At 42.3% G+C, this 25,958-nt stretch overlaps 1 pseudogene; it reads right to left on the bottom strand.

Moving 5' to 3' along the window:
• The window catches only part of LOC111981337 (seizure protein 6-like), a 239,454-nt pseudogene that overhangs the window by 27,273 nt on the left and 186,223 nt on the right, over positions 1–25,958 (bottom strand).

The raw sequence follows: 25,958 nt of genomic DNA, 5'->3' as shown, positions 1-25,958 counted from the left end.
GTTGGGATTGTTAGAACACTTGGTCCCTAGATATTAAGGTTAGGAAAGTGCAGTAATATCTAACAATAACTGTCGGAAACTCCAGACAGCACAAGCATTTCGCTACACTCGTATTATTATCTGCTAACCATGGTCCGTACACTACCGGTTCAAAAGTTTGGGGTCACAATAGCAAATGTCCTTGATTTTTGAAAGAAAACGCAAAAAAAATCTGTCCATTAAAAATAACATCCAAATATGATCAAGGACATAAACTGAGACATTATTAATGTTGTATATTGGACTATTGTGCTGGAAAGGCAGATTTATGGAATATCACATAGGCGACAGAGGACCCATTTTCAGAACCATTTACTCCTGTTGTTCCAATGGCACGTTTGGTAGCTATCCAAGTTGATCATTTTTATAAGCTAATGATCATTGGAAAACCATTTGCAAATTTGACTGTCTTAAAAAAAAGGGCATTGAAGTGACCCCAAACTTTTTGAACTGTAGCGATGTAGAACAAAGGAAAATTGTATTAAAATATGAATAAAGTGGCGCTAAAATTTACTATTGTTTTTCTGATGTTTTTTGTGTTCATCATTTCTATAGAGGGTTATAGACCGGTGATGGGATCAATTCTAGTGTGCATAAATGTTAATGCATTACCACTTAAACATCAATGGTCAACTGTTAGATGAACTACCTGCAATGTCTATTATGATGGGGTGTGTCAGTATGACAAGTCAAACACAGACTGTCATTCGCAAGTCCAACTCTTGGCCTGTTATAGGGCGTATGATGTTATAGGTCTACAGATGTTTCTTTCAGTCTACATTTAGTGACCATTCCCTTCTTGGAGGCAAGCCGCCCTGCACATTGTTACCCACGGCTATCCACTCACATATAATTAGTACTGAACAGAAACATCTGTAGACCTATAAACATCTTATCGCCAGACAGCCCAAGAGTTTGGGGACTGCCAATGACAGTACGTGGCAATGAAGCACCAGAGCGAAAACAACTAGTCCTTATCTATTATCAAGCGTCGAGTTGACCAAACATAAGTAATTCGAACAACATTTCATTTTAAAGTTAGACGGCAGTGAAGGGCCATGAGGTTAATCTTCAAAACCTGCTGCACATAACACATTTAAATTGGTAATGTAATAAATGACACCAATAATAGTTCCAACATAATTCAAAATATAGTGTCTTTTGCATTTTTTTATATAGAAATATGTTATCCTCTTTTAAAATAATATTATGTCAGATTTTTTCAATTTTAAAAAATTAGTTCATCATCTTCTCTCTCTCTCTATCGTCTCTCTCTCTCTCTCTCTTCTCATAGTCGTCTCTCTCTCTCTCTCTCTCTCTCTCTCCCTCTCTCTCTTTCTCTCTCTCTTCTCTCTCTCTCTCTCTCTCTCTCTCCTCTCATCTCTCTCTCTCTCTTCTCTCTCATCTCTCTCTCTACTTCTCTCTCTCTCTCTTCTCCTCTCTGCTCTACCTGCTCTCTCTCTCTCTCTCTCGTCTCTCTCCTCTTCTCCTCTCTTCTCTCTCGGTCTCTCTCTCCATCTCCTTGATGCACTGGCTAGCTGAGCTGTGAGGAAACTTAAAGGACCAGTGCTCTTTCACAAAAATTTTTCAACAAACTTTTCAAGACAATGTTCACTCACTACATAAGAATATCAAGCGATGTACATGCTGATGAAAAGGTAGCAGATAATGAGTTATGTTTGTTCTGCCAGCCTACATGTTTGTAGCATCTCTCAGACGTTATTACGTCACAGTTTAATCAGCCAGCCATTGGCAGTGACAATCTATCTTTCCTAATGAAATAACATAATGATGGAACCATGGATTGGCAAGATGATAACAAATGAGCAGATATAATCCATGACAGCAAATGACTTACTGTCTACATGACTTAATTACTACAGTAGGCAAGCAGACACTGCAGCAGCCCCTCCAACAATGGGAGTGAGAGGAAGCCCAGTGGCCGCAGGTAGGAAAATAGATTCTGCAAATTTTGTCACTGATGAAACATTTGATCTCAATACAGTTTTCTGTTTCCAAAAATAAAAATATGTTATGGACAGAGGTGGACTAAGTTTTGTTGACTTTAACCCTTTGCCAAAGGTTTAAAAATGCGTTGTTTTAGAGAGTGCAAAGGCGAATTGAGTCGGCTTCCCTAATGGAAATATGCAGATGATGCTAGAACGAGGCCAATAGGATCTGGCTAGCTGGTGCTCGCTCTGCCCACCTCCTTGCTTGTTTCTGCCCACTATGACTAATTTGGTCCTATTGAAGCGAACAGGCTTGGTCTGTCTTTGGTTAAGTTATAAAAATATTTGATGTATTCCTGCAGCTTATGTTCCCACGTTGATAGTTTATACTATGGTAGGAGATTGAAACTATAGTATTCTCTGTAGTGTTTAGAGGACTTTTGAGGACTGAATACTACAAAACACTAGATGAATACTGTAGTATTTACTGTAGTATACTGTACAAATTACTGTAGTTTTTTGCAGACTAGAATATTGCAGTATTTACTGTAGTGTTTTTGCAGAATGTAGTATAATGTAGCATTTACTGTAGTGTTTTTAGGGACATTACTGTGGTATTTACTAAAGTYTTTAATTATCTTTGACATAGAAGTGAGGGGGATTCTCCTTGAGGAAACCTAATGGAGAAATGCTAAAAGTGCACATTCCCCATAACCTGTAGACAGGTCTGGGTTAACTTCTACTCTCTTCAATAACCTGTAGGAAACACAATTTATCATCTATACTTTGCATGTAGGTTTCTCACTTATGGGTGGCACAAATTGTGATATGGGGAAGGGGAATGGGAAGGATAAATGCAAATTAGATAATCTTTTAATCTTGTTTTTGTGGACTGTAGTGTTTTTGCGGACATTTCTGTAGTATTCACTACAGTTTTTGTTGTTGATAATACTGTAGTATTTACTATAGTATTCTAGCATATGCAAAATACACATGATCGAGGGATGCTATAGTGTGTAGTATAGTATTCTACAGTATACTACAGTTTACTACAGAATTCTATAGTAAGTACTGTGGTATTCTATAGTAAACTGTAGCATTCTATAGTAAACTGTAGTATTTTTGAAAAATGTATTTTTTATTTAACCTTTATTTAAGTAGGCAAGCCAGTTAAGAACAAATTCTTATTTACAATGACGGCCTACCCCGGCCAAACCCTAATGACGCTGGGCCAATTGTGCGCAGCCCAATGGGACTCCCAGTCACGGTCGGTTGTGATAGAGCCTGGAATCGAACCAGGGTGTAACGGCTGTCGTAGTCGTTCTCCTCCTCAGACGAGGAGGAGCATGGATCGGACCAAGAWGCAGAGTGGTAAGTGTTCATTATTTAATGAAAAAACAACAAAACACTTCAAAATACAAAAACCAGCKAACGTGACTAACCCGAAACAGTCCTGTGTGGCCCAAACGCTGACACAGGAACAAACACCCACCAAACACAAGTGAAACCCAGGCTGCCTAAGTATGATTCTCAATCAGGGACAACGATTGACAGCTGTCTCTGATTGAGAATCATACCAGGCCGAACACCAAATCCCAACATAGAAAATCAACCATAGACCAACCCACCCAACTCACGCCCTGACCAACTAAAATAAATACAAGACAAAGGAAAACAGGTCAGGAACGTGACACAGGGTCTGTAGTGATGTCTCTATCACTGAGATGCAGTGCCTTAGACCTTTCAATGCTCCTGTGCTACTGCTTCAGGCAAAAACATGATTCACATATGATGAGAAGAAATATGTACCTTATACAATCTCATGGGAGTTAAGCTGCTATATTCTCTGTGGACAGCATGCAGCTAGCGTATGAAACCCATATGTACTTGTTTGACTGCCAAAGAGTAAACATTACATATGCATGTGCACACACGCACACATGCACACACACYCACACATGCACACACACACACACACAGTGTGAAACTTTGTGAAACTTTAAAGAGACTTCACTCAGGAAGATAAGGGAGGCAGGCAGGCTCTCTGATCATGTCCAACTAAACTCGCCCATTCTCTTGGCAGAGTGCTCTGAAGAGACAGCAGAGGATCAGCAGAGCACAAAAAAACTATTGGAGGGGCCGAGGCCTACTGAAAGTGCTGCAGGAGTGTTTGTGTGTGTTTAAGTGGTGAATTACACAGCACGTGTTGTGAGAGCTGGATAAGTGGCTCGGAGTGGTCTCACTGCCAGAAGCATACTTCCTGAAAGACCAACTCTGAGACACACATCACACAGGGAAAGGGAGAGCATGGAGGCTTACTGGCTAATCTGGTCAGCAAGAGGTGTGCGTAAGCTGTGCTGAATATTCAATGGACTGGATAAAAACATAGATTTAATTTCTGACGCTACAACACTCAGTAGGCAACTCCACTTTCCTTTAGGAATAGTTTACAAGTTCTGACGATTATATTGCCTCTCCTCAGTTAATCCTGATCGACAATTCTTATCTGCACCTATGTTATGCAGTAGTTGTGTTACCTGTGCAAAGGGTAGTGAGTGTCTTGTTGTTACTAGGTAGTGTAACAATGTCTCCTGTACCGTCCTGCAGCATGACACGTTGAAATACCGATTATTCTAACTCTTTAAATGTTATAGAGAGAAAAAGCAGGCTATGACCTTAAATGATATGAGTTGATTTAAACTTCAGTGTGACCTCTGCTCATTGAACGCGGAGAGCTGGCACTTAACTTGGGTTCTAGCATGATTCCTCTTGTCCTCTTACACGTGGATGCCCCAGATGCAGTCCTGGCCCTTGTCGTAGGCCTCGGGCCAGTTTGGAGAGGAAACCACCCCGGCCGCGTCTGTGATCTCACACTACACACCAGCTGGGACACACACATAACACACAGTCAAGTCCAATAACTGAGAAACACATTAAACATGGCCAACACTCCCAAAAAGTTAACAAAGACAAACACCTACATACAAACGGACACAGTGTAGGCCCAGTCTCACAGCATAGCCATCTTCAATAGGAAAAACAGTGACAGCATGAATGAAATTACACTTCAGTCCAGCTGAGCTGAATGATATTTTAATAATCTCTGGTTTTGATGTTGGTCTGGGGACTGTGGAACATCTTTTAAAAGCCATGTGAATTCACAGGGGTAAATAAGAGAGAGATAATCAGGGAGAGAATGAATAAAACTGGGCGTTGGCTTCTAAAGCTGTGCACTGGCTAATATCTCAGGTCTTGGGAGACTGGGGTAGCTGGCTTTATTCTGGCTGGGGTTCCTAGATTGTACTCAATTTGCTGATAGAGAATTAGCCAAACTTGAGCTGATGAAATCCTGTGGACTGGGTTTGTAATGGAATGAGGACTCACCCCTGCAGGCTGGCTCTGTCTCGTTCCACTGGGGGTTTTCTGCATCCACACACTCGATGATGACTGAGCCCTGCTCCAGAGTGTAGCCCAGGTCACAGGCAAATTCCACCACCGCACCCACACCACAAGCTGTGTTACTGCTAGTGAAGTTGCCATATTTCACAAAGGGCCCATAGCARGTGCCCTTCGCAAAAGCTGCGGGATACAAATGACACAGGTGGATTCTTTGTTATATTAAGTCAACATCAATCCTCAATTTGACCTTCCTTAGGAAAAGGTAAAGACGTATCAGTGTTGATTCTTTGAAGCATGTTTTCTAGTGCAATTCTACTAAGTTAATGTAATCAACACACACACATACGAGACACACTCACACACATTGCATCAGTACCTTCATATCTGATGGCTGCTCCTGTGGAAGTGACAGTCCCGTCTGTGGTGAACTCTACAAAGAGGTGACGTCCTGTGCTCACCACYCCCTCATTGGGCAGGTACTCCACCTCATAGGAGTCATACACCAGAGGCGAGTCAATGTTGTTCCCATTCTTTATTAGGAGTCTAAAAAACAGTCAAAAACATTGCATAATAAAAAGGGTGAAGGGAAAATGGGACACATTGACTAGTCATTGAGGACTGAGAGAAACATCAAAAGGGAGTGGTGAGTGGTTCTGAAGTGGCGCTCAGTGCTGTAATAAACCTGTGATAACATTCTCATCAACTCAGCAGCCAGCGGCTTCATTAAATGTCCATTTGTTACATAGCCTTGAGACAGTAGTTATGGTACAAAAATGTAATTAAATCTCGGCTCCCCGCGTCTGACTCGCCTGTGTAGTCCCTCAATTAATTTGCATGAGGGAATACAGTTAATGATTTGAAATGACATAAAGCCGTATCAATTCCATCCAAGTCACTCACATATGGGATTTAGTCGCCTAGTCTAAGCAAACATGTCCTTGAGCAATATATGGAGTAAAGTTCCTATTTTGTTGCATTACAACCTGCAATTTAAATAGATTTTTATTTGGATTTCATGTAATGGACATACACAATATAGTCCAAATTGGTGAAGTAAAACGGAAAAAAATAACTTGTTTAAAAAAATAATWAAAAATTKAAAACCTAACAGTGGTGCGTGCATATGTATTCACCCCCTTTCATATGAAGCCCCTAAATAAGATCTGGTGCAACCAATTACCTTCAGAACTCACATAATTATTTAAGTAAAGTCCACCTGTGTGCAATCTAAGTGTCACATGATCTGTCACATGATCTCAGTATATATACACCTGCTCTGAAAGGCCCCAGAGTCTGTAACATCACTAAGCAAGGGGCACCACCAAGCAAGCGGCACCATGAAGACTAAGGAGCTCTCCAAACAGGTCAGGGACTAAGTTGTGGAGAAGTACAGATCAGGGTTGGGTTATAAAAAATATCAGAAACTTTGAACATCCCATTGACCACCATTAAATCCATTATTAAAAAATGGAAAGAATATGGCACCACAACAAACCTGCCAAGAGAGGGCCACCCACCAAAACTCACGGACCAGGCAAGGAGGGCATTAATCAGAGAGGCAACAAAGAGACCAAAGATAACCCTGAATGAGCTGCAAAGCTCCACAGCGGAGATTGGAGTATCTGTTCATAGGACCACTTTAAGCTGTACACTCCACAGAGCTGGGCTTTACGGAAGAGTGGCCAGAAAAAAAGCCATTGTCTAAAGAAGAAAATAAGCAAAACGTGTTTGGTGTTCGCCAAAAGGCATGTGGGAGACTCCCCAAACATATGGAAGAAGGTACTCTGGTCAGATGAGACTAAAATGTAGTTTTTTGGCCATCAAGGAAAACACTATGTCTGGCACAAACCCAACACCTCTCAACACCCCGAGAACACCATCCCCACAGTGAAGAATGGTGGTGGCAGCATCATGCTGTGGGGATGTTTTTCATCGGCAGGGAATTGAAGGAATAATGAATGGCGCTAAATACAGGGAAATTCTTGAGGGAAACCTGTTTCAGTCTCCCAGAGATTTGAGACTGGGACGGAGGTTCATCTTCCTGCAGGACAATGACCCTAAGCATACTGCTATTGCAACACTCGAGTGGTTTAAGGGTAAACATTTAAGTGTCTTGGAATGGCTTAGTTAAAGCCCAGACCTCAATCCAATTGAGAATCTGTGGTATGACTTAAAGTTTGCCGTACACCAGTGGAACCCATCCAACTTGAAGGAGCTGGAGCAGTTTTGCCTTGAAGAATGGGCAAAAATCCCAGTGGCTAGATGTGCCAAGCTTATAGAGACATACCCCAAGAGACTTGCAGCTGTAATTGCTGCAAAAGGTGGCTCTACACAGTATTGACATTGGGGGGGTGAATAGTTATGCACGCTAAAGTTTTGTCTTATTTCTTGTTTGTTTTACAATAAAAAAAATATTTTGCATCTTCAAAGTGGAAGGCATGTTGTGTAAATAAAATGAAACAAACCTCACAAAAATATTTTTTAATTCCAGGTTGTAAGGCAACAAAATAGGAAAAATGCCAAGTGGGGTGAATACTTTCGGAAGGCACTGCATCTAGTCCAACTGGCAACTAATTAGCAACAAATGAAAGCGTCCCACCATTGAGCACGCCCCCCCCCCCCCGCACACACACTTTTCCCCGAGCCTTGAGATGGCAGAATATCATACCTTGAAGGCATTCCCAGCGTGTCCAGAGTGAGGCAATGAGCTGTCCATTCTCAGCTGATGATGTGGGTGTGCCCAAATGGAAATACGGGGCCCTCGTTCAGCCTGTACATGAAGATCTGCCTTCTTTTGTCACTGTCTGAAGTGTTCAAAATGTATGCAGATGATATAGTGGATATGATGCTCACTCATGCAACAAAACAAACAACGCTGCACAAGAAACTCACTACTGTAATGGTCCAGGTTACAAATGGCTCAGGAACTCATGTTTGCATTCAAAGTGAAAAAAACAGTCTGCATGTTCTTCACAAAGGGCAAGTTGATGCACTAGTACCAGATGTCTAGTGGTCAGGGGGAAGATACCAGTGGTATCCGATTTTAATATACCTTGCATCATATTCGAGTTCCAACCTCTCTTTTAAAAGACCGGATGAAAAAGGTAAACTCTAATAACCAACTTCAACCTTTGTCTGAAGCTTGTCGGTGTGAGAACACTAGTTGCGTTATATATTTTGGTTTTGTTGCTTTTTATGTTATGTTGCTCTGTCTGCATGCTACGTGTTGCTTGTCCTATGTTGCTCTGCATGTGCTCCCTGCTCATTGTTTTCCTGTATTGTTAGTGTAATGTTTTGAATAACCTGTCCAGGCAACTGCAGTTGAAAATTAGGCGGGGCCGACTGGCCTAAACTGGCCACTTTTTTAACTTTTGGGAAACGTTGATTAAATGTGCATTGTCCCTGTAAATACCAAATAAATTCACACACACACACACACACACACACACACACACACACACACACACACACTCCCAATCTGCTTCCATCCAGCTGTCTATGTACTCTACCTGTCATCATCCTCAGCCAAAGCCACTTTCTCAAAGTGAACATGAAGCCGATGGCCTTCAGGAGCCTCCAGGACCCAATGGCAAGTCAAGTTGTTGCTGTAGTTGCCAGGGAAACCAGGAGAGATGATACGGCCCAACGTGGCATTTTTTATCATCCCACCACAGGAAGCTGCATTGAAAATGGATTGGATAAGAGCGAGAAGGAGATCGACAGAGATGGAGGGAAGGGTAAAACTCAGAGAGAAAAAGAGAGACATTAAACAGCTTAAATGTCCCTTAATTTCAAAAACAATATTTGTTTTCTGCTCTCTCTTTGCTGAGTAATATCACAGTACATGGGGTTTGGAGGAAGAACATTTCCATCCCTGTGCTGAAAGAGAGTGAGAATGTTTGGAGCTGTGCAGTGGTCTGGCGAATAGGTCTCACCAGGGACTGACCATAGAGATAGTTAAAGGACCAACATTGTATCTGTCACATTATGGCGCTTGTGAGAGCATGGGCAACGCAACTGAGGCCATCTACATTTTGAAGTAGTCAATTTTCTTCTTCTACTATTTTGGTGCATACTGCCACCTGGAGTGTGTTGTTTGAACAGATATAAAGCCTAAGTTGCCGATCTACTGCCACCTGCAGGTATGGAATGTGTAGCTAGGTCCAAATGGGCTGGTTTAGCCCGGTCTCGTCTCCATAGCACTGCTCCCTCTCCCCATACTGGTAATCAGACACCAACAGACCAGGCCTCTCAGCACAACCAATCAACTTTGGGCCTAAATGAGGATGCTAGACTGACATGTTGTAAAAGTTCACCATAGGCCTAACCCACTGGGCAAAAACTGGTTGAATCAATGTCATTTCAACAAATAAAAATATATGTGATGACGCTGAATCAGAGTGGAAAACTGATTGCGAAAAGTAATCAATGTAAAGGAATTTAATCATTTTTCACCCAGCTTTTAACCTAAATCCAATGGCATGGTGAATTTCTGGGGGATTTCATGTTGAATTCATGTTAATTGACAACTTAACCAAATGTAAATCAAATCTAGATGTTGAACTGACGTCTGTGCCCAGTGGGAAGTAGCTTGTATCATTACTATAAAGGGAGGCATGGGCGTTACATGTTGAGGTAGGACGTCGCGCTGAGTGCTATTATTTGCAAAGTGGATATAAATAGTTACCTTAATTAGGCCCACTTACAAGATTTACAAATTATAAACAGGACYAAGAGCAACAAAAGTCAGAACACTAACAACATAAACTATAGGCCTCAATCATTCCTGACAGCAATTTGGTCATAAAGCAGGAAGTATAGCCACACCCTTCCATGTCTGGCTACAACAGGACAATTTAGTTTTAAYTGGGATCCTTGGAATGTCTGGATTTTGCTCATGCGCCTGATATTGTCCAATCGCAATTCAGCATTCAGGGTTGGTTTAAACCAGAGCCATGTATTTAAAGTTGGGCCATTGAGGTTTCTGTACTATGATGCATTTACATGACCCTACACAAAGTGGTATTCAAAGTCGGGGTCACTGTGGGGTTGGCATATAAACCAAAACACAAAAACAAAATAATTTGGAACAAAAAATGTAGAGTACAGATTATTTTATAGAAAGGGAAAGGGGGATACCTAGTCAGTTGTACAACTGAATGTATTCAACTGAAATGTGTCTTCCGCATTTAACCCAACCCCTCTGAATCAGAGAGTGGGGGGGGGGGGGGGGCTGTATGGTACAACACACAAAAACGCTTTTGAGAAAGATTAGACATTTGAAAAGTACAATTTTATGAGTAAATTATGAATTGAAGGTTATTTGTTGATGTGATTATTAAGAAAATGTGGTCCTGCTTTTTGAATACCACTGCCCTAACAGGCATTCTATGGCAATCATATTAGTGTAATACATGAATACTAGAATGGGCATCATGATGCATTACATGACACTTCAAAATTCTATGGAGCCATGCTAGTATAACAGATGCAGGCTGCTTTTAGCAAGTACCGCTTCCTCCTGATTCAGCTCACACCGAGGCTCAAACCAGACTTCTGCTTTCCTAGGCACATGTGACCGCCCTCCCAAAGCGTCTTATCATGTTGGCGCCACCGAAAGTTAGCAATTAGGTGGCGAGCAACGTTTCACAACATCCCCATGTGCTACACTGCACTCATAAAACTTATTCACAGCGACCATAGTGTTGAGCTGAGCACAACTTAGATCCGGTCAGACCCAGTGAAACCGTGATGTGCTGCTAACAGTATATCTTCCTGCCTGTCCCCATCCCGGACTGGAAACTAACAGTATATCTTCCCGTCCTGTCACCCATCCCTGATGGAATAACGTATATCTTCCTGTCCCTGTCCCATCCCGGACTGGACTAACAGTATATCTTCCCTGTCCCTGTCTCCATCGGACTGAACTAACAGTATATCTTCCCTTCCCTGTCTCCATCCCGGACTGGAACTAACAGTATATCTTCCTGTCCCTTCTCGACTAACACAGTAATCTTCCTGTCCCTGTCATCCCGGACTGGAACTAACAGTATATTTCCCTGTCCCACTGTCCCCATCCTGACTGGAACTAAAGTTATCTTCCTGTCCCTGTCTCCATCCCGGACTGGAACTAACAGTATATCTCACTGCCTGTTCATCCGGACTGGAAACTAACAGTATATCTTCCCTGTCCTGTCCCCATCCGGACTGAACTAACAGTATATCTTCCCGTCCGTCTCCATCCCGGACGCGACTACAGTATATCTTCCTGTCCCTGTCTCATCCCGGACGGAACTAACATATATCTTCCCGTCCCTGTCCCATCCGGACTGGAACTACAGATATCTTCCCTGTCCCTGTCTCCATCCCGACTGGAACTAACAGTATATCTCCCTGTCCCTGTCTCCTCCCGACTGGAACTAACAGTATATCTTCCCTGTCCCTGTCCCCATCCCAACTGGAACTAACAGTATATCTTCCCTGCCCTGCCTCCATCCCGGACTGATAACAGTATATCTTCCTGTCCCTGTCTCATCCCCCGACTGGAACTAACAGTAAACTTCCCTGTCCCTGTCCCCATCCGACTGGAACTAACAGTAATCTTCCCTCCCCCCTTCCCCACGACTGGAACTAAAGCTAATATCTTCCTGTCCCTGTTCCCCATCCCGAACTGGAACTAACAGTATATCTTCCCTGTCCCTTCCCCATCCCGAACTGAACGAACAAGTATATCTTCCCTGTCCTTCCCACTGGATATTTCCCTCTCCATCCGACTGGAACTAACAGTATATCTTCCCTGTCCTTGTCCCCATCCCGGACTGGAACTAACAGTATATCTTCCCTGTCCTGTCCCATCCCGGACTGAACTAACAGTATATCTTCCCTGTCCCTGTCTCCATCCCGGACTGGAACTAACAGTATATCTTCCCTGTCCCTGTCCCCATCCCGGACTGGAACTAACAGTATATCTTCCCTGTCCTGTCTCCATCCCGGACTGGAACTAACAGTATATCTTCCCTGTCCCTGTCCCCATCCCGGACTGGAACTAACAGTATATCTTCCCTGTCCCTGTCCCATCCCGGACGGAACTAACAGTATATCGTCCCTGTCCCTGTCCCCATCCCGGACTGAACTAACATATATCTTTCCTTCCCTGTCCCCATCCCGGACTGAACTACTGATCCTTGCTCTAACTCTTTATGTTAGCACCCCATTCCAGTACATGGGTAATATTTAAATAATTAAATGTATGTCTAGAATTAACAATACAAAAACATCTAAAAGTTAGCCAAAACTCTCTAAATATATGGCTCTGATTAAAATATTGAACTTTCGAACAACCTATGTTTGACACACCTTGCGCCCCCTGGAAAAAAATACCCCTTGGTAGTATTGCAAGGGAAACAAGTAAGCATTTACTTTGATTTTAGCTAATCATATCGATTTAATTGCTTACCATGATTCATTTTTGTAGTAACATTTAATGAACAAATCCATGAATGGAACAGAGTAATATTAGTGTGGAGGAAGTAATCGTTGTGCGAGTGCGACCAAACATTTTATTTTCTTATGACATGACTTATGACAAAAATGTGTACCACAGGGCACAGGCCTGCTATTCATATATATGAACATGTATTATTTCCCCATACTATGCAACTATTGTGGGAAACACTCTTGTGAAGAAGAGTAGGCTAGACATGTTAGTCTAAGTAACAAGGGCATGTTTGTTACAACTGCACTATTGCCCTTAACCCTGGATTTATATTAAACAGCCTGAATAGCAGGGATGCGGGTTACAGAAAGAGAATTAAAGTACACAGCAGCAGTAAGCCAGACACCTGATAGGCCTACCAAATAGAGCACACAATAAACCCCCATTAACCTCTGGGCAGTGGTGCCAAATAACATCCAGTCCATTTAAACTGAGTTAATTACTTTAATCATTCAGCTGAATGGTTATTTTCCTCAGTTGTCAGTCTCTGTGGTGTTCTCTGAGGGGTTACTATAATTTCCCATTGGTTCTCATAAGCAGATGAATGGATCCTGGAAGTTGATGAGCTGAAGTCTGTGTGTGTGTCTGTGCATATGTTCTGTGTGTATGTGTGTGTGTTTGGCAGAGAGAAGCAGTGTTGTTGTCTCTTACCCAGGCATTTTGGCTCCTTGCCACTCCAGTAAGGTGTAGTGGCGTTGCGACAGGCGAGCATGGTGGGCCTTGCAGCGGTGTAGCCGGTCAGACACTGAAAGTAGGGCCTCTCCCCAGCAGGAGGTGAGTCACTGATACCTCCCCGTTGGCTGGCTCCTTAGGGAAGGCACAGCTCAGCAAGAAGGCTAGAGGGAGGGAGGGAGGGAGGGAGGGAGGGAGGAGGGGAGGGAGGGAGGGGAGGGAGGAGGAGGGAGGAGAGGGAGGAGGAGGGAGGGAGGAGGAGGGAGGGAGGAGGGAGGATTTAATGCCAGGAAGAATGTAGGAACGGGGGTTTGATATTATTTCTCTTTGTGAATTTTTTCACCATGGTTGTTCGAAGTGGAATAAGTTGTTATCTCAGTGCTACCATTTCACTTGAATTATACATACAGTAAATCAATGGACAGTGTAGACACACACACACACACCCACACACAGAGTACATGTTGTGTATGAAGAATGTACTGTAATTGGGTCGAGCAGGGCTGTTTTGATCAGTTTTCTACTTGGGTTATAAATATTCCACTCCAATTAATTGCAGTTTAAAAGTACATCTGCAAATAGATTGTGACATGTCTGCAATCGCTAATGAGTTTCAGTGTGCTGCAAAGTCTACACACACACACAGCTATGGCACGGAGATTTAGGTTTGGTGTACAGGGTAAAAGTAGAGTTGTAGATCAGTTCCATTTCAGAGCTGGTACTTTAATGTGATAGTGTGGAGAAGAATTGTCTCTGTACCAGTTGTCAAAGCGCTGTGAGTCCAGCGCAGCAAGATGAATGGGCTTCAACTTCCTCTGCGTCCCTGTCCCTGTCCTTAAACGGATGGTGCTACATGGGATGTATGGTAGCAATCATTAGTTGGCGTGGATGATGGATTGAGCTAACCGTGTCCTTAATGAGCGCTATATAACAGGCCTTTCTGTCTGTCGGAGCGCAGGCCCTCTCTGCTCTGCTCTGCCTCACTGGCGCAGCATGCTCTCTCTCTGAAATTATGTTCTTGAGGTCCAGTGCAGATAACACCAAAACCTTGCATTTATTGAAAATACACCATGGAAGCAAAAATATAATTTTAACAACACTGGACCTAAATTAAAATAATGGTGACTGACAGAGGTGGTGTAAGATAAAGCATTAAAATACTTCACCCAAATCCAGACGGCTGATGTTCTGAAATAGCTGCAAAATCTGGGTCCCTACAAATCAGCTGGGCTAGACAATCTGGACCCTCTCTTCCTGAAATTATCCGCCAGCATTGTTGCAACCCCTATTACTAGTCTGTTCAACCTATCTTTCATATCATCTGAGAATCCTAAAGATTGGAAAACGGCCGCGGTCATCCTCCTCTTCAAAGGGGGAGACACTCTAGACCCAAACTGTTACAGACCTATATCCATCCTGCCCTGCCTATCTAAAGTCTTCGAAAGCCAAGTGAACAAACAGATCGCCACCATTTTGAATCCCACATACCTTCTCCGCTATTCAATCTGGTTTCCGAGCTGGTCATGGGTGCACCACAGCCACGCTCAAGGTACTAAACGATATCATAACCGCCATCGATAAAAGACAGTACTGTGCAGCCGTCTTCATCGACCTGGCCAAGGCTTTCGACTCTGTCAATCACCGTATTCTTATCGGCAGACTCAATAGCCTTGGTTTCTCAAATGACTGCCTTGCCTGGTTCACCAACTACTTCTCAGATAGAGTTCAGTGTGTCAAATCGGAGGGCCTGTTGTCCGGACCTCTGGCAGTCTCTATGGGGGTGCCACAGGGTTAAATTCTCAGGCCGAGTCTTTTCTCTGTATATATCAATGATGTRGCTCTTGCTGCGGGTGATTCRCTGATCCACCTCTATGCAGACGACACCATTCTGTATACATCTGGCCCTTCTTTGTACACTGTGTTAACAAACCTCCAAACGAGCTTCAACGCCATACAACACTCCTTCTGTGGCCTCCAACAGCTCTTAAATGCTAGTAAAATGAAATGCATGCTCTTCAACTGTTCGCTGCCCACGCCAGGCCGACTAGCATCACTACTCTGGACGGTTCTGACTTAGAATATGTGGACAACTATAAATATCTAGGTGTCTGGCTAGACTGCAAACTCTCCTTCCAGACTCACATTCAGCATCTCCAATCCAAAGTTAAATCTAGAATCGGCTTCCTATTTCGCAACAAATTCTCCTTCACTCATGCTGCCAAACATACCCTCGTAAAACTGACTATCCTACCAATCCTCGACTTCGGCGATGTCATTTACAAAATAGCTTCCAACACTCTACTCAGCAAATTGGATGCAGTCTATCACAGTGCCATCCGTTTTGTCATCAAAGCCCCATATACTACCCACCACTGCGACCTGTATGCTCTTGTTGGCTGGTCCTCGCTACACATTCGTCGCCAAACCTACTGGCTCCATGTCATCTACAAGTCTTTGCTAGGTAAAGCCCCGCCTTATCTCAGCTCACTGATCACCATAGCAACACCCACCCGTAGCACGCGCTTCAGCAGGTATATCTCACTGGTCATCCCCAAAGCCAACACCTTCTTTGGCCGCCTTTCCTTGCAGTTCTCTGCTGCCTATGACTGGAACGAATTGCATAAATCACTGAAGTTGGAGACTTATATCTCTCTCACTAACCTTAAGCGTCAGCTGTCAGAGCAGCTTACCGATCGCTGCAGCTGTACACAGCCCATCTGTWAATAGCCCATCCAACCAACTACCTACCTCATCCCCATATATATTTTTTTTTCTGCTCTTTTGCACACCAGTATTTTTACTTGCACGTCCTCGTCTGCACATATATCACTCCAGTGTAAATTGCTAAATTGTAATTACTTCGTCACTATTGGCCTATTTATTGCCTTAACTCCTTACTTCATTTGCTCACTCTGTACATAGATTTTTATATTGTGTTATTGACTGAACGTTTGTTTATCCCATGTGTAACTCTGTGTTGTTGTTTTTTGTCGCACTGCTTTGCTTTATCTTGGCCAGGTCGCAGTTGTAAATGAGAACTTGTTCTCAACTGGCCTACCTGGTTAAATAAAGGTGAAAAAATATATAAAAAATAAATAAAAACATATAGTAACAATGCCTGTCTCTTGCCTAACTCATAGAGATCTACTGTACAGATGTAGGATCTTAATTTGATCACCCTGTTGCAGGGKAACTTTACTGCAATGCATGAAATGTAAAACTTGTAATGTATTTGAGGTTTAAAAAGGCTTCTGAAGTTTTTCCATATGAAAAATGCATCACCCCCTACAAAAATGTACATGAATTATAATCCACATAATAATTCATATTTCCTGTTGCTGCATGATTATTTTCCTGCTGTAGCAAACTGGCTCAAATTAAGATCCTACATCTGTAGGTGTGATGATACCAAGAATGTGTTTTATCTGATTGTTTCATCTGATTGCTGTTTCTAAATAACAACATTTGTGAATATTTTGAGGATAACAAAGCTGTTAAATAGCCTGTGTCTACAGAGCCTTAAGCACTAGTAGGCTAAGTGTGACAGCCAGCTTCGAAAAKAGAGAGCAAAGACAAGGACCCTGTGGAGGATCCCAACTGTTTAGTATGTCTGACTCAATCCTTTACTCATTAATATGATTTGGAGGAACAGTCGGAGTGGAAATAAGCTGTTAGGTTGTGTCAACACGCAGGTGGAAATATTTCAAACAAAGCTCTCAGCTCAGCTCTCCTGCTGTAGACCAGTCACTACCTCCTCCTCCTTCTGCTCCCCCAGACATGGGAATAAAAGGCACAGTGTAGAATGCTGAACCTGAGACAACCACTGTGGGGGTTGAGTGTGCAGAGACTGAGCACGGGAGCATTACGCTGTCGCAACATAAAACGTTTAAGCATTCCAGAACCCATTCAAATGGTATAATCACTGCTCTTTATTTCCCTTTCTTCTCATGGCTGCATATGAAAATCGACATTAAAGCTAACAGTTTTACAGCCCTCTGCCGCCCGACACGAGGCATTAAGGAAAAGTACACTTTGGAAGGCAATTTAATTTCAACCCCTCTCCCTGCTTGCCAGAAGACATTTGGATATTAGTGCTGAAAGTAGACGATGCTCTCCCRCAGCAATCAAACTCAATAAGACTGACAGAGGCAGGGGTTTTAGTGTCTGTCTATTTACTAAGGATTCACTTTAGCTCTCTTCATGTTGTGTACTATACATCATTGTACTTTTTGACACCATTGTGCAGTGTGGCATACTTTGCAGGAAGTCGTTTAGTGTATTTGATGTACCACATGTGGTTTAAAGTCGGTGTTAAAGTGTGCAGCAACTATGATTTATCCCAGGATGCCCTCATAAACCTGTACACAACTCTGTACATAACTCTCCCGGGTGTAATAGTATGTTAAATCATTATCTTACATGGCTGCCTCAGCACATCAACAACTGCTCAAGGGGGGCAATAGTAAACAATAACATGTGTCACTCAAGACGATCATTTATTGTTTACATTAATGCTACAGGAACAGCACAGAACTGATAAAGAGAAAATGATTTGCTTGCGACACTGCATTCAAGAGCTTATACTCTAGATATCTCTCATAGCCTAACAAGATTCTCTGTAAGTGTAGAGAAACAATGGTTTTATAAAGGCTTGTCTCTCGGAATGCGGTTCAGACTTATTAACACCATATTGAAGGCCCAACAAACCAAGTTTTGTCCTCCAGCTGTTGAACCATTATTAATCAAATACCAATGAAATTTCAACACATACAACTTAAATTACAAACCACCTCCTTAAGAAATGCCTTAAGGTTCAGTGTGCTATCATAGGTTATAATAAAAATAGCACACTGATTTCTCCCACACTAACATTTCCACCATGATGAAGCAGCCAGCCAGCCAGCCAGTCTTCTCTCTCTGGAGTAAATCAATGAGATGCAGAGTTAGAGTCCAGCTGCCCTAGGTCATCCATTGAATTCTTACTTTATCACTGGCTCCACTGAGCCCAGTTATTGCCATTATCATACCACCATTTCATATTTGTTGAGCCTGTACAGTTGGGATGCTGCAGGCAGAGACAATCCCCTAAGAATTAAATTACATGCAGCCTCCATTCCATTGTACTTCATCGTAGAGGGCCATAAAGCCTGATTGTTTTGCTATTACAAGTAATGGCACCACAGTAAACACAGAGGCAGATTAGCTGATGGTGGGGCCTCAGGCAACAGATGCTGAGGTAATGTCCCTGGTTATTCTGCCCCATAAGAGAGAGAAGATAGGGGGGAAAGAGGAGGGAAACAACTGGAAATGTGGTCCTMACCTCTGCCATCAGTGACAGCTGTAATGGGAGTTTGAATGACATCCTATCTCATCAATGACCATTGCCACTTTATCAGTCAAGGATCAATAGGTATTAACGCACAGAGCCAAAGCGGAAAAAGGATTATCACTAGTGGCAGTGGTGGCTAGGTTTGACCACCACTTTGGCATTAGGGCAGGCCATACTAATCACATGCCTTTGGACTGACATGTCACTGAGTAAAATAATGTATTGCTAATAAACTTAGTATTGACTTAACCTCTAACCTATTATGGTAGGCTCAATTTGCAATTTATCATGTATTAAGAATTGTATGACAGTAAATCAATGATATTGATGATGAGGGTTACAACTCATAACTGATTCATGGCAACTAAATCAGCAGTAATGACAGGGTGGAGGGCAGCAGGGCAGCATGGCAGGCTATGGCATCAGTTGTAATGTAATTTGGTGCTCTGGAGAGACTCACTCTACTCATCAGTCTAGAGTAGACTAACCCTCATTGATGGGACCGTGCCGGCTGCAGTCTAAAGTTACTTCTCCTTAATAGCATTTATTGAGCAGTTGACCGTTGGAATTAAATGTTTAACCCAACCACATAAATATCAATACATCACAGCAGAACTGTGGTGGGGCTCTCTCAGATTGAACCTCTCTTCCCAGGGACAAGACTATTGATCTTTGTTTAAGGGTAATGTTTCATCGGAGAACTCGTACAGAGCAAGACTCACATGTACTTAAAATCAGAGTAATTCACCAGACCTTTCACTTAGCCTTCAAGGGCTGTTTCCACTCTGATGCTGATGATGCTGAACCACAATATCCACTGGGCATGGAATCAAACTGTATCGGAATCGATCACAGAGTGTTACCTATGAGACTGTGGTTTAACACACATTTGTAAAGTGTGTAGGCAGTATGTGTATATGTGAGGGCCTTAATGCTCTCAGTTGACATTTGAGTGGATGGCTTTTCTTTGCAATGTGAAATATTCCACGCATACTGACTTGGTGGAGGTGATAACTTGTTTTGGCTGGGGTATCCCTCTGCTCTGCAGCCCTCTCCAACCCTCTCCTAACCAAGTCTATGGAGTCTCAATTTTACATGACCAGATGAAAAATGCATCTCTCCTCTTTGGCCTGAGTATCTGTTATGAAATGCAGAGAGAATTTGTTTAGTGCTCTGCCCATCAGAACACATTGAGGATAATTACATGCAGAGTATATTGGCAGGGTGGGAATATTAGATTGGTAATAAAATTATACTTGCCCCCCTGTAGTAATGACCAACTCTGACCAGAGCAGCAGCCTTGCACCGGTGATGGCTGGCGTCTAGCTACCATTTTCCATTTTGGGGCATCAATGTTTGGCCAGTGTTAGTCACACTGGGAGTCCTCCCTTCCCAGCTGCAGCCCCCAGGGAACCGTGTAGTAGTGGGAAATCAAATGGCTGATTAAGGAGTTAGAGGAGGAAATGTTTCTGCCCTCCTCTCCCTCCCCTCTGGTGTCACACCAACAGATGTCTCCATTACAGCAGATGAGACACACTGAGAGACACATGGCAGAAACCTCTATGAATAAGCTGCTGTTGTCCTCATCAGACAGTCAACGATACAGTTCTCATCCCCCATGCTGAAAGGTGGTAGGATACAGTTGAGTGAATTTGTGTATATGATTACTGTAAGTGAGAGTAGTTTCTACATGTGCCAAGATTAAATGTCTCTGTCCCTCTCTGCCCCCTCTCCATCTCTTTTGTAACAAGCAGACATGTTATTGTCATTCCACTAGGGACCTGTTTTTAAAGTATTAGGTGAGTATGTTTATTCTGTGTTACCATTTAATTAGCTAGTAAATAAATTATTAAACCAATTGGTGTTATACTGAATCATAAGTAAGGCTCGGGTTTTTGCAGATGCAAGGAGGTRACGAATGTTCAGAATGATGATATGATATCAGGTTATGATTAATAAATTGACTGTTTATAGATGTAATAGGTTAGAGTTTATTACAGTACCGAATACCTGACCGTATGCAGATGTATTCTAATTCTATTTCAAAGATTTATAGACTTTTTCTCAATCCAATCCAAGAACCAAGTTTCGACCTGTCTAGACAGTCATTAAATGTCGACCTCAGTATGAGGGATCAGGGAAGTCATAAAGGAATTGCAAGAGGGCTTAGTTTAAGTTTGCTTTCACCAATATTTCAGCCTGAGTGTCCCCTCTTTCCTGTATGTATTGCACACACACACACAACATTCTCAACCCTTAGGAGAGTTGAAGAAGACTAGATGCAGGCTGTGACACAGACACATCATCACTCCCCAGTGGTAACTGTGTTGCTACTATTACTACTGCAGCATTCATCAGTGTCATCTCAGCCACAGCCAGGGCCTTCTGCAGATATTAATTACCTAGAGATGAGATCTATCTCGCTACAGATCTGTCTCCTTCTCAACGCTTGTCCCATCACATTTTTAACACCCCATTACAATGGACAAGGTGATTGCGCACACCATGAAGATTAACACAAATCTAAATCCTGATAGCCTTTGAAATTTGCTGTCATGCTTGTGGAGTAATGGTTATAAATAGATTAAAGAGTAGCATTCTAATTGCTCCAAATGTCCTTCATGGACAGAATTTGTGGATGTGCATAAAATGAGACTATTAATATAAGGATGATGATATCAAGCGTGACAGAGAGAGAAGCTCTGCAGGTACATATTGGAATTTGTTTAATTTAGACAGCAAAATATTTTCTGAAAAGTACCTTTTTTCTTGAGAGTGATGATTTCAAATAGAAATTTCAAATAGTGTGAAAAGCATTTATCATTCAAATTCAGAGCTGCTGTTCCACAACATTAGCTCTGTAGAACTAATGAAATCCCATATGTTATGATGACTTTATAGGCTCCCATTGTTGCTTTGCCAAGAATAAAAAATGACATGAGCGCAGTGTGAAAGTGTGTCATACTGCCATAGTGTTTGATATCAATTAGAGAGAATTTAATACCCTGGCATCAAAATTTGACATAACACCTACATCACTGAATGATTTAAACATGTGGTTGCCTGCACCCCAACAGATGCACCCCAATGACTTGAGTCTGAAAAGCCCTGCTTTGAGGATTTAGTGAGGGAGTTCTTTACTCAGTGCATGAGGATAAAGCCCAGATTGTTGGGCTCACAGTTGTCTGAGTATGAGGGGAAATGATGATGTGCTGCTGAAGCCAGAGAGAGCTGATCAACAGGACACCCTGCATTGTCTGCCCTCATGCAGGGGGATTAACTAACGTTATGGGTGAGCGCAAAGTCATTCACTGAGCAAGGATTTTGTTTATTGTTGGGTGGTGCTTTACAAAATCAGTCTGTTTCACCCTCAGCAGGATAATAGGAAAGAAGATGACTTGTACTTAGAGCAAGGTTTATTATTCAAATGTGATGTACTGTTTACTATTCAGTGAGTAGGTGTTYATACAATGCTGTTGTTAGTACAGACCTGTGATATTTCTCTAATATCCAGTAGGTGATGTTTTTTTTGTTACATGATGGATCGCCACTCAGTAGCATGTATTGTACTCTAATTGCTTATGAGGTGGTCTCACTCGTCTCTGACCCAAAGAAAATGTTCTGTTTCTCCAATCCTTTACTTTTGGATCTCCATTCACCTCTCTCTCTCGTGGTCTGTTTGCCTCGAGTCTCCCGGCCACGGCTGCTATTCTCCTAATTCTTGAATTATTGAGAGGCTTGAATCTTTAAAGTTCACCCTCTTCCTCAATGAGCAGCATTCTGTGCTGCCAGTCCACTGGAGATCACATGGTCTGTATAGGCACTAACAGTGAAGTCTGAATCTGTGTGGGAGAGTTGTAAAGAATAGAGTTCCACATCACCCACTGCTTGATTATTGGTTACTATTCTAAAGAGGGCTTTCTTCGCACAGGGTTCTTTATAATCAATGGTACAATGGGAATTCAGCGCATTAAAGGCTGTACTTTACAACCTATTTATATATCCAACAATATATTTCCACCTTACGGGGACGGGGGGTCAAATCACACATGGTAAGCAGCAACATTACGGCATTTCCCTTTCCATTGTTGTTTGGGATACACAAAGAGCATGGCTCATTGTGAGTGGTGATGTACAGGACACATTTCACAGGTGGGCTATAACTGATCCATTAGAGGCCTGGTAAAAGCTCTCATCACTCCCCTACTGTGGTCCCTGTCTACCCCCCTCTCCCTGCTCTAACACAGTGTAATGTGTGGGTTATTACCCTGCAGTGCCAGCACTCATATCGGCCAAACAAAGACACACAGGACCACTTAGAAACACTGATGAACTATTTCCTAAATGGTAGTTCAGTGGTCACCAACCGGTCGATAGCGATGAACTGGTTGACCTCCAAGGCATTCGTAGTCGATCACCAAACATTTCTGTAAAATACAACAAAAATAAAGCCTTTCTTCCCTGTTAGTGGTATGRACACTTGATTCAGCAGCCCTAGCATCGGAAGGCAAAGTGTTCCCATTTCCAACCATTTCATGTGTCTGAAGGTAGAACTCTGAATATCCGGCAGGCCAAGAGAGCAAATCAAGTGCACCTATAGACCTGCCGTTGGCCAATCAGAATGCTCAGATCATCGTGTCTGCACAGTTTCCTCAAGCCATAGGTTTTAAAAAGAAGCCCTGAGTGCAAAGCAAAGTTGATACTGTGAGATTCAAAACTTTTAAAACCATGACTAGAGAGAGACTCAATGAATACAGCTGAGCTAATGTGTTAAAGTGTTATGTTTTTATTCAGCACTGTTAAACTTGAATGTCATTGAGAAWCAGTGAAGTGTCAAAGATTTTTTTCCTCAAACATCCTTTCTGAATTTAAAAGTAATCCTCGAAGTAATCATGTAGTTTTTCAAAAGTATCTGTAATCGGATTACATTATTTTAGCTGGTAACGTAATGGATTACAGTTACCAGTTTTTTGTAATCCCTTATATATTACATGTAATCCGTTACTCCCCAACCCGGGTGTAACGAACGTCGTAATCCTCCTCGTCTGAGGAGGAGCAAGGATCGGACCAAAACGCAGCGTGGTATGTATCCATATTTATTTGAATAKTTTTAAACACGAACAAAAACAATAAACAGAAAGAAACCAACGACGCTACAGTCCTGAACTTGAGAACATAAAAACATGAACGCACGAACAGGAACAATCACCCACAAACAAACAGTGAACACAGCCTACCTAAATATGGTTCCCAATCAGAGACAACGTAAAACACCTGCCTCTGATTGAGAACCATATCAGGCAAATCAGACACACCTAAACCAATGAGAKACATAACATAGACTACACCCACCCAGCTCACGTCCTGACRAACTAAACAAAGACTAGACAAAGGAAATAAGGTCAGGAACGTGACACCGGGAAATGTAATAAAAAATGGTCTGAGAAGAACAATATTGGCTGTGAAATTCAAGCATAGCCAATATGCAGTGATAATGTCTTGGGTCTATAGCCTACTGGACAAACCTCATTGGTACAGAACTGGTTTTAATAGGTTCATGTTGCATAGGCTTTTGAAGTCATGTTTAAAAAAACATTTGAGCAGTAATTTTTGGCTTGCTTTAAAACTCAGAAAGTGCTCTTGACTCAGAAAAGGTTGGTGACCACTGCGGTAATTGAACTGTCTGGATTTGATTGGAAAAACTGGTCCTTGGGCTCAGGCAAATAACATCTAGTTAGCTGTTATGTCATATACAGTATGATATACAGTATGAATGATACTCCTGTCTTGATTTGAAAATGGCAGATTTTCTGTCAGGAGTCYTGTCTGTTTACAGTGCTAWTGTCACACCCTGATCTGGTTCACCTGTCCTTGTGATTGTCTCCACCCCTTCCAGGTGTCACTTATTATCCCCGGTGTATATATCCCTGTGTTTCCTGTCTCTCTGTGCCAGTTTGTCTTGTTTGCCAAGTCAACCAGTGTTTTTCATTGCTCCTATTTTTCCCCAGTCTCTGTTTGTTTCTAGTCCTCCTGGTTTCGACCCTTGCCTGTTCTGACTCTGTACCCGCCTGCCTGACCACTCTGCCTGTTCTGACTACCAGCTTGCCTAACCCCTTGTACTGTTTTTGGACTCGGATCTGGTTTCTGACCCCTGCCTGGCCTGACCTCGAGACTGTCTATCGTCTGGTACTGTTTGGACTCTGACCTGGTTTATGAACTCTCGCCTGTCCCCGACCTGCCTTTGCCTACTCCCTTTGTTATAATACATATCTGAGCTCTACCATCTGCCTCCTGTGTCTGCATTTGGTTCTCGCCTTGTGCCCTTATAACTAAAGTCTTTGAGGTGTGAATTGGGTTGYCAGTTTGTTTTAAGGGTTTCATTACTATTGTAAAGGATATGTACTATAACAGATCATTGCTGTTTACTGTATAAAGAAATCCTCAAGAGCCTATTGATGCACCCGTGCGTCAATCTAAGTAACATAATACAAAAATCATKATCAAAATCCGTCAGTTTAAGCTAGAAATATCAATTCACCACATACAGTATGCCTACGTTGGCCTTCCACTTCTGCTGTGGAAGGTGGAGCTACAGCAATGTTTGTCAGACCAATATTCTCATAAAAACGTCTGTAACATCCGAATGGTTTGGCCTACAAACCACTCTGGAAAGGGAGGACTATCACGGACACAATGTTCTCCGTTTTGCTCTACAACCCCCACAAGTGTCCCAGGACTCGTCTGAAGGTAACCCATACAAACCAAGTGGTTAAATAAAAAATAAAAAAATATATATATAATATTTCCTGAGCTTTCTTATATATCTGTGATATAGGACAAACACTTCAAATGTTTATTCCTTATGATCCATTTTTTGGCTGTTTCTTGTTGTTGTTGCCATTTATGAATGTGTTATTCAATGCGTTTCTATGGGCTATAGGAGTAAAGGCCAAATTCAATATTTTATCCCCTCAAACAATTATACCTAAAGGGGTCCTAAAATCCTATATCAAATAGCTAAATGACCCATGGTATGAACATCTTAAAACAATTCCATATGTTAGCTTAGTACACC

The sequence above is a fragment of the Salvelinus sp. IW2-2015 genome, linkage group LG20 (assembly GCF_002910315.2).
Source record: "Salvelinus sp. IW2-2015 linkage group LG20, ASM291031v2, whole genome shotgun sequence".
In the NCBI taxonomy this organism is placed as follows: Eukaryota; Metazoa; Chordata; class Actinopteri; order Salmoniformes; family Salmonidae; genus Salvelinus; species Salvelinus sp. IW2-2015.
Note: the sequence above shows the minus strand (reverse complement) of the source record. Positions and strands in the feature narration are given on the sequence as shown.